The following is a 10,853-nucleotide window of genomic DNA, read 5'->3' on the forward strand; positions in this document are numbered from 1 at the left end:
AATTTTCCTCGGAAAATATTGCAAATGCTCCTGACCTAACCCTAGGGGGTGTAAAAGTACCAATTGTACGAGGACCAATTACTGTGCTTTCCGTTTATTTTCACTATTAAATTGAAAATATTTTTGTTTTTGTTAAAGTTTGTAAAGTTTTTGTGGTATTTGAGTTACGAAAAAATTCTTACTAGAAGAGAAGATATTTAAATACGAGGAGTGCTAAAAAATGAAGTAACACCGTCTAATTTAACTAAAATTAGGAAGTTACCCCCAATGGGCACAGGAATTGGTACATTTACTCTATATCTTTCTTTTCTCTAAGTGGTTACTACGTTTAACCCTTTGCTCTCGAGATTTCATTCGAGATGTACATTTATTTTTATGTTAAATTTTAATACGTACGTTAGAAGAGTCTAATATTTGTTTGTTAGGCGTGTTGTTTTACTTGGAGATATTATAGAAAATAGGAATGTATGATAAAAGTTTGTGATGCTGTAGGTGATACGAAATTGGCCAAAGCGCGACAGTGCATGATGTCCATTAATTCTTGATGCAATTGAAAGGAGGCTGCTCATTCTAAATTTAGTTATAAATGTAGAATGGAATTTGTTATACGAGATGTTTTTTATGTGATTTATTTAGAAGATCTATTGGGTATGAATGAATCTCAATTTCCAGTATGGATCTTTATTTTTTTATGTATTTATTAATAGGGATAAACTCGCAAATACCAGTGTATTAGATGAGGAACTAATTTCCTTTCCTTTGCATTCTTAATTATGGGACACCACGCAGCAGTACAATTTTAGAGGTCCAATCATGAAAAACAATCAAATCTTTTTAGCTATAGCAAGTAGAAAAGTATTGAGAAACAATTTCCTGCCATTTGTCAAAAGTATTATCACACATATTCCACAGTATTTACGATTCTTTTCCAAAAAGATTTGTCAAGGATTTCGTAACCTATGCATGCATTTATTTTTTATGCATTAAACAATCAGAGTGTGAAGGGTTAAATGGTAAAGTCCAATCAAGGATAATCGAACGCGAGTGATATAACGATGTCTGCAGAGAAGAAGATGATCTAGCTGTTTTAAACAAGTTCGATCAAAGCCTGCGGCGAGGGTCGAAAGGGTTAAAAGAACGTTTGTTTTATCGGCGTTGTTAACAGAACAGTTCGATATCGTCGATACGAGTATTCTTAATTTATATTACGCACGTAATCGAGAGTTATACGTATTATATTAATTCTGTGTTATTGTTAACGAATCTTAAGAATCATTTTTCCATTTATTATTAACTGTTATCGTTCCCAAAGATGCGTTCGATTAGAGCTTCGCTGTTTGTCGCGCTGTTCTGTTAATCGATCGTTCTATTAAATGTTTAATTCGATCGCGATGTACCAGAGTCGAGGAACCACGAACTCTGACCTCGTCGTCAACCCTTTGCACTGCTCACGTCCATTTCGATCGCGAGCCTGTGCGTGGATTAAGTTAAGTTTGAACGAACAAATTTATAATACTCTTGTAAATCGGTCGAAACCAGTCTTCGAACGGCATATTATGTATGTATAGTTTATGCAACTCTGTAACAGGTTCTCGTTCCCTATCGTACTGTTCGCTTGAAGAGAAGTTATCGTGAATTATAAATTATATGTACGTATTAGAGGGATATCCGTTCCATTCGAACTCTCGACGTGCCTCGGGTGCAAAGGGTTCTCTAATGATAATAATTTTAATTAAACCGCGCATGCCTTCGTAAATAGTTACGTTAAAACGTGTAATCGAGACGCTTCGTACTCCCTTTTTCTTTCATGTAAATTTCGTTGTTGTCCATTGAAGCGAGTATTTTTTATACGACCAGAAACGTTGACTATTCTATATATGAAGAAAAAATTCGTTTGACGCGAAGCGTTGTATGTAAGAGAATTTCGCCGTTTCTTTTAATTCCTATCGATCGTTTGGCGACTTTAAATCCTGTTGGCTCTTCTTCTATCTTTATTCCTATTCGTATGTTTTACGCGTTTACGTTTTTCACGCCGATCGCTTGTCACAGCTAAGAGATAACACGTAGTTAGGAATTTTCTTTTCTTTCTTTTTTTAAATACGTTACACTGATACGTTACACTGTTTCGCGATATTAATTACTGAAACGCTAGAATACTCGTTATTTTTCGTGTTCATTTTTCATACTTTATTTTTTGTTTTCTTTTTTTTTAAAGCTCTGGTACATTTGAGGAATCTTTCTTTTTGGTTTGTGCCCTGTACGCGCTGTAAAATCTTTTTTTTTTATACATATATATATATACGATTCAATTCACTGTATTAAACAAGTATTCGATACCACGTGTCGATACAATCTTCTTTTTTGTCGTGGACTGGTCCGCGGCAGTCTTTAACACGGTCCATTTGTATATTATTATTACACGGCCCCTATTATTTAGTCGATATGTAATATATATTAATTTATGTATTCTAGTTTGGTTATCGATGAGAAGGAAAGCTTACTTGAAATCAAGATTACTATCGGAACCGACTGTTCTATGGATGAAAATCTCTTCTTTTTTATAACAGATTCAAGCCAAATATGATTCGTTGAATATCCATTTTAGTTGATGTTAGCAGTTTGATCGTGTCACTGAGTAACCCAGAATCTTAGTTTCTTCTATTCCTTTCACTTATATTCTATTGTGCCTATAATTATGAAGTCGATCCAAGTAAAAAATCTAAAAAACTTGAATTATCATTTCTTTCGTGTTGCATCGGTTTATATTATCTACAAAATGAGTAATAAATTCAAGTTCTTTAGATTTTTTACTTAAACCACGTAATTACTGTCACAATTATCATCGTCTTTTTTTTTAATCCTACAATTAGTATTATACAAGGAAACCGATTTAGCATGGACTGCTGTAATACACGCTCCACGAGGCTTTATCGTCATCAGTAAGATTTCTGATTAAAAATCTGATAGTACTCAGTCGCCTGAAAGACTGAATACAGAGAAGCTCGAAGCTCGTTTTATCTTCTTCCGAATCACGGTCTCGGTCTCCACTTCTCCCACTGGGTGGAACACGCATATAATCAAAAAAGAGGATGGAAGAGCGAAAGAAAAACGAATACTTGAAAAGCGGGAGTACCGAATTCTGTGATAGCGTTCTAAATATTTCACGTGACCGCATGATGAACCAATTAACGATATTAATCATGAGACCCATAGGGCGCCCAGCGTGTGTACTGTATATTTTTGATCTCTGACGAATCAAAGCATGAAACTCGGGGGATCATCGGTTTGTAATTCCGAAAATGCTCAAAATGATCTAACTACTTGCATCGAGTTGTCGCATGAACTGTAGAGAAGTTACATGAGAATTTTCAATATGTTATATGGCAAGTTTCCACTTACAGGCTGATCTAAAAAAGAGAAGCGAGTCTTTAAGGACTTATAATACTCAAAAGAATAGAAAAGGTGTAAGAAGATTTACTCAATTTTCTTTAACTTTTTTGTACTGATATATTTACAATGACTGAACACATGCATTTAAAATAGCTTCATTTGATGTATAAAAAAGATCTGTATTATTAGAATCGTGTTTATTTGAAGGAAAGCCTTGTCCCCATTTTTATGAGTATTAACTGTTCTTGGTCACTCCTCTTTTTGGATCAGCCTGTAAAAACTATAATACCAATTTGTCGCGATCTGATATTTTGCATATTTTTTTATACCACAGTAACGTCGGTAGTATACAAGGTTTCTTCAGACGAAACAAGCGTCGACCAAGCACAGACACTTCTGCTCGAAGTCTTCGAGATCCACTCAAAGCCACTAATCACGGTTTTTATTTAAACGTTTACCGAGAGTTGATACTTGGATAAGAGAGGGACGTGTTTGTAAAGGGATGAAGAGAGATAATGCTTTTTTAAATAAATGTTAAAGAGAAACCATTATGAGTGAGAGGAGGAGCGGGAGTGAAGTGTTGCGAGAGCGCATCAGAACCAGAAGAGGTTGAACTCAACGCGTTGCGAAGAATAAGCTTAGCAGTGTAGCGATAATATTATTCGAGACAGTTGATCATTCCTCGTTGAGTCATTTCGGTAGCGTTTCTCCTGTTTGATGTACGCATAGTTGGCGTGATTCTTGTTAAAGCGTTCACGGACCACCGTTTCATCGATTTCTACTGTAATACCAAAATGAATTGTTGCGATTCACACTTAAATGCTGCAGGTTGTTCCTGGCAGCTTTCACTTATGTACATGTATTTATTTGAAAAATTATAGTGTATCTGTAGTCGAGCAGCGATCCTTCGAAGGAGTAGAGGAGTGTTGCGAATTTCTGAAGATGTTGAAGAATTTATTAATTTACTTTTAAATATTAGCCTTGGGACAAAATTAACTGTTTCAGTAGCTCCAGTGCTTCTTGCCCCAATTCTTTAAATAAACTAGCTGGTACTCGGTCTCCAGAAACGTGGTTCATTCGACAGTAGAGTCCCCTAGTTCTATTTAATTTCTTCCAGTCAACTTAGTTTCTTAATACATTTTTTAGTTTCCCTTGAACTATGCTCGAAAGATCGTCGAACGATCGTTGCTCGCCACCACAGTGATTGACAAGCTTCCCCTCTTAATTTCTGGATGATAATACTTGTTAAACGGTCGTGAGCGCAGTAAGGTCCGTTAAAATGATATGCATGCACAAGTAGCGTACCCCTGACGAAATACCAAAAAGGCAGACCTGTTTTAGATATTATAAGAAGTATTTAAAAGTGAAGAAACTTGAGATAGTCGCTTCCCCTTGGGTACCACGTGTAATAGGAAAAGGCCTAGCTAGCGGTATTTAAAATAATGCCTAATGAAACGGGATGGAAAGAGCAAAAAGTAATAATGAACTTCGAAGATGCATCTATTTACGAGTACTTCTGCACAATATAATGCGCAATAACGGTACATCCGTAGGATGTATATTTTTAATAATTTCAGATTCTCGCGGTTATACAGGAGATAGGATATTATAGTCGTAGGATTCTGGGACGACGGAGAGATACGCGCCTATTAGAGGTAAAAATAACTTCCTATAAAGAAAATAACGATGGTAACGATGCGAAGACCTCGATATATCCCCTCGTAGTCGCGGCGACTAATAGTAATCTTGTTTTTGAGTGTCAAGAACCCACCGGTTCGTCAACACGAACGCCATTTTTGCCCCTCTATCTCCCCCTTCGCTCTTTTTAGGTGTACTTTCGTCTTACGACTGTTCTGTTATTAAAACGATACTACTGTTTTTTGCCTACTACGATTATAATTATAATATATGGAAAATTATATGTAAACAAATATAAATACTATAAATATTGGAGAAATTACGACGGTGGTGTGTTCACTGGAACCTATCCGCGCTACAGACTTTTCTCAAATCGGCCTTTTTGTTTTCAGGGTGAAGTAGTAGCTGAAGAAGAGAGAATGGGACAGAGAAAATGTGTGTATGTGTGTGATTGAGGGACAGATTAAGTGGATTAGGAAGATTAGAAGCATTTATTTGAGAGGTAACTTTTTTCCTTCGTTCATTTGATTATTATCGAGAATTATTAGCTTAGATAACGTGACAAAAAGATGAGAAATAGATTGCAAACCGTTTGCAGTGTTACCCAGGTGGACCCAACACCATTCACCCGAACCGTCGCGACGCTCAAGCCTGTAAAAGACCTTTGCTCTTTAGTTCTTTATCGTATCCTTGTCGCTCGATTCCCCGTCTATTCAATACCCCACTCGATCCTCTCGGTGCTCGTCTATATCGTCGATTTAATAAGGCAACCAGGTGGGGTACTGGCAGCGCGTCACATTGTCATCTCGAGTAAACTCTTTTTCGAGGCCCGGTCTAACCCCTTAAAAACGGGTAAAGGACCTTTGGTCTTTACTTCTTTAAACGCGGTGATAGAGTGGTTGAAAGGTGAGGACCACTCGAGCGGTGCCGGAAGAGACGCGAGGACGTCGACGAGAAGGGGGTTGCCCAGGGCCCTGCCTTTATGCCTCGGCAACGAGGGGCCACTCCAGAGGGCAGGGAGCACAAAGGTGAGGGCGACTCCGTGACTATCGCTGGATCTTCCGCGGTAATTATTTTTAAACACGTCCTGGAGATACGGATCTTTAGTGGGTTCTCTAGCACCCGAACAGCGAGTAAACTTCTCGCATCTCCGTACCCTAACTAAATAACCGGACTAATTAGGCAGTAGCCGTGCTTTCCAGCACGTTGCTGGCGCACGCGCCGCTGGACCGCTAACTTTTCTCTTTCTTTTTAGACGATCCTCCTCGTCCCCCTTCTAATTCGCGTCTGCCCCGAGCCTCCGTTAGAAAATTTTCGCGCTACGCGTCGTTTATGGAAATTGCATTGCCTTTGACGAACTTTGTGCCAGGTCGACGACAACGTAGCGAAGGGTGGATCTTTTTTAGGAGGTTTTCACACAATCTTTTTTTCAGGTTTATTGTCGTAGCTGCTAGTGTAATAAGCTGGCGGTCTTGGAGAATTTTAATCCTTGGAAGGCGAATGGTTTTCGAGGGACGTGGGAGTGATTCAGGGTTATTCTGAGTTGGGGTAATTTTTTGCAAAGTAGTTTTGGGGAGAATATGTACAGGATGTTCAAGCTGAAGCAGACTAGTTGAATATCTTCTGTTTTTAATGATACGAAAGTCGTCCATAGTAGTTTTTCAGTAATTTCGAAGGAGAAATGTCATGGAAGAATCATTTTGAATAGACAAGAAGTGTTTGGGGTTAAGAAGAAATGCTACTAAAGAGTGAATTATATTTTCAAAAGTATGACTATATTTTTTCTTCTGCAATTTTCGTATATATCTTACTCCTTCTAACGTGAGCGAATCAATATCTTTTCGTCACTCAAAGAGCATGCATTGAGAAATATCAATAATATATAATTTTACTGTACGTCCCTCGTTCTTGCTCCTCCCTCATCGTTTTTCTTCTTTTTTGTTAATCTCTCTCTGTCGATCTTCCGATCGACCAGCCTCTCTATCCTCTCGCTGGCTCTCCGGCAGGCACGCTTTCACAGTGTGCAAATCGAATCAGAACGCCCCCGCAGGGTCGTCGACAATGTTATTTGTTAGCGGAAGTATCGTAGTAACCGGAGGTTGAAATGAGGCCAGATTGCCCAGGGTGATCAAGTTAAACGGCACGTGGGCAGTAATGCCGTTCCCTCCACCACGAAATATCCTTCTGCCCGTCAATCCTGCTCCTTCTTCCAGCTCTAGAGATTTCAACAGGGGTGACTCGTCCATCTCTATACCCCTCTCTTATATTGCTAGACAAATGTGAGCAGGTTGCTTAACACAGTGCAGTTTTCACTGTTCACAATCTGCAAGGATACAATTTTGCTGTTATTATTCCCTTTCGTCATCTTTTCAATTGTGTTTTAAACATTTAGAATAGTTAATGTGTTCCTCGTTACAAGCTCGTGACGAAAATTACTTATGATTTTTGAAATCGGAGGAAACTTGTTTGGAAGATCAGTTGATGGTCTAGGGACCTATATGCCTTTTTTTAAAAATGAGAATCTGTAAACTCTACGTACATCAAAATGAGGACACTTCGAATCTTTAAATTTTCGAATATTCAAATTTTCAAATATTCAAATATTCGAATTTTTAAATATTCGAATGTTCAATTATTCAAACTTTCAAATGTTCAAATTTTCAAATATTCAAATTTTCAAATTTTCAAATTTTTAAACATTCAAATTTTCAAATGTTCAAATGTTCAAATTTTCAAATATTGAAACCTTTCATTTACAAATTTTCCAAACTCTTTTCATAAATATTGTTTCAGTCTTCTATATTTCAATTTTTGAAAATCAATAGTTGAATTCAAAATGACATTATCTTTGTATACATATACGTATAGGAGTTGAAGCGAAAGAATACTTCCAAGAAACCACGAATGCTCCACCGAGCTTATATCGAGGCAACACTATAACGTATGGATATAAAAGTAGAGCTGTGTTTCTTTGGATGTAATTGACACCAAGCCGAATTGGTCGCTTCGTCCAAGGATCACGCTCTCTAGAGACGCGACAAGAGCGCAAGGAGCAGACAATGGTATAACGTTTGATCAGAAGTGAAATGTCAAGCTAAAGAGCGGTAAAGAGGCTCAAGCGCATCGTGTTCGATGAACAGCGGCCAGCCGTTAGCCTAACAAGCTGTCAAGACGTCGCCGCGTGTCAATCCACGGGTCTCAACCAACCCTCCGAATAAATCTACCCCGAGCAGCCATCCACCCCCTCGCTCTAGCGAGCGCAAGCGGGACTACTACTGTCTCTAAACCGCTGCTTACAAACTTTTAGCCCTCTGAACGCTTTAAACCCCTCAGATTACATTTTTCTCGTGTTTGCTCGATTCTGCTTTTTAAATCCTTCTTCCATGCCTTAATTGCGTCCACTTGGTGATTATAAATCCTAGGGTTTATGTAGTATCATGTTTCGATCGAAAATATGTACTCTTCATTTTTGTCTTTTCATGGCTCAGTAAAATGTTAGATACTTAGAGATATTTCAACATAAAGTTGAGTAAAATAGAACTTCAGTGTTCTTTCTTAAATAGGAACTGCAAGACCATTTTCGTGGAGAAATGTTTTTATTAATAAAATACTTTGTTTTCTTACAGTCCAAGGTCCACTTAGAATTCCTAGGATCGTTAAGTCCCTTTTTTACTTCTTCATTTTTTTGTGAGTCCAATACAAAGTTAAGTGTTCCATTTTACCCTACGTACCCCCATAGTAAGTGAAACAACTCAATATATCTGTCACTGAATTGTTTTGCAGTTCATCAAATTTTTAGGACCGCCTGTCTCTTCAAGCGCGACAAGTATGCAGGATCATAAAGTTCAGTTGACCCTTTGTGAAGACAATTCATAGATCTTATCTGCTTGTAGAGGTAATTTGATTTGCCAGGATTACAAAGTAGGTGTGGGGTCGCCCCACTCATAACTCCCCCTTTGAAGTGTCCCACGACATACTGTTTCGTGCTATACACTTTATGACCAGTAATGGGTTCAATTGGGCATTCGATTGAAAGCAAGAGATAAGAGATCGAGGATACTATTTATTATGGAGCTCGTCGCGAAGTGGCATTTATTTTTTGCTTTCAGACACCCTTGTTCTTCGACTACCTGGCTGGGGAGTATCGTTTTCTTAAGAAACAAAGTGTATATGTTTTCTAAGAAGCCAGTCGAAATTATAGACCCCTGTTTATGGCTGAATACGGTTATTGAAGTGTAGCTGTTCAGGCAGTCGCCTCTTGGATGGTGCGCGAGTAACACGTTCGAAAGTTCAGTGAAACCATTCGCATCATCTCGTCGAGATCTGCCTCTGCGTCGAACCAGGTTAGTGATTAGTGAATTTATTTACCTCTTGGATTAGCTTATCATTTATCTAGCGTTATTTTAACATGATGTGTAAGAGTGGAGATTCAAGTTCGCGTAATTTCTGGGTCAGTCGAAATTTATTAATTAGGAAAGAGTAGAAGTGTAGGATTACTAATCTTGGAACCTGAAGTTCATGAATAAATTATGTACTAATTTTTCAAATTAATAAGAAGTAGATATAAAATCGCGTGGACTTGTGTGAGCTGCATTTTAAACAATCCATACAAAAATACTTTAAGTTTTTTAAACTCACTTGAGCTGCAAAACTATTAGAAAAATTATCCAACATGTAGAAAAAGGTTCTAAATATCTCTTAAACAATAACACAGTAGATGACCACTTCCTCACCCATAACAACATTACCTAAATTTAAACTACCAGTAGCAAAGTCCCCCATCACTCTAGAAACCAAACTACGCTAAAATTCTCAGTAACTCATCTTCTCAAAACTCAAATGCAAAGTAACAAATCCTCTCTACCGCGATCCCTCTACAAGCCACCTCAATGAGTCCTCCAATTACTCCGAGCAGTGCAGCAACATTCTTACCGATCCCCGAGCCCAGTGCATTAAAGCCCTTAAAGCGTTAGAGAGCTCGACCGAAGGACAAAGTCCAGAGCGGCTGATCCTTTAATCATTCCTATCAGGGTGTATAATTAACATTAAGGTTGACCTCATCGTTATTCACGTTGGCTCGGGCCAGTACACATCGGGCAGGTGGGACTCGTAGCAGCTCTCTGGCGTTCACCAGCCAGCACCCTGTGCTGCGCATATCGGTGCCGAACCCCTATGACGGAAAATAATGAAAGTAATGGGAACACGCCCACTGCATTTAGCCCGCTCAGCCAACCCCCCTCGGCTTCAACCCCCGTTTCTAGCTCCTCTGTACCTCGCCGCCTTGTTCAGTCTCATCCTAGGCCCCATCGGCTATTGTACCTGCCACTGCATTGTTCTTTATTTCATTATTTTTGCCGCATTCCAAGCTCCCTTTTCTCAGCGTGGGGCGCGAAATCCCCCCACCCCCGCGGCCCTTTATTTACGTGCTGTAATAACAGACGTCTTAATGGAATCTAATAAACGTCATAAACGGGCCTCCTGTGATCCCATTAGTTCGAGAGACGCTTGACTCTCTAGCCTGCACCCTTTCGATGCTTGATTCGACGGGAGCTGTTCACGAGGCGAATTTCGTAGGATTAAACGGATCGTTAGAGAAAGTAATTAAGTTACGCAGGATTGTTATTAGCGATGACAGTGTTTCTTTCGATTCTCAGGCGGACCTCGATGATTGTGGGAATGGGAGAGCAAAGTGGGTAGGAAGGTTACTTTATGTGCCTCTTCGCTATAGACTCGTGGCTCACTAATGAGTTCATGCACAGGGACATATTTTTGAGATCAATTTACAAGCTGCTCATTATGGTAGCTGATTATGGTCTCATAAACAA

Source organism: Calliopsis andreniformis, chromosome 1 (genome assembly GCF_051401765.1).
Source record: "Calliopsis andreniformis isolate RMS-2024a chromosome 1, iyCalAndr_principal, whole genome shotgun sequence".
NCBI classification, from domain to species: domain Eukaryota; kingdom Metazoa; phylum Arthropoda; class Insecta; order Hymenoptera; family Andrenidae; genus Calliopsis; species Calliopsis andreniformis.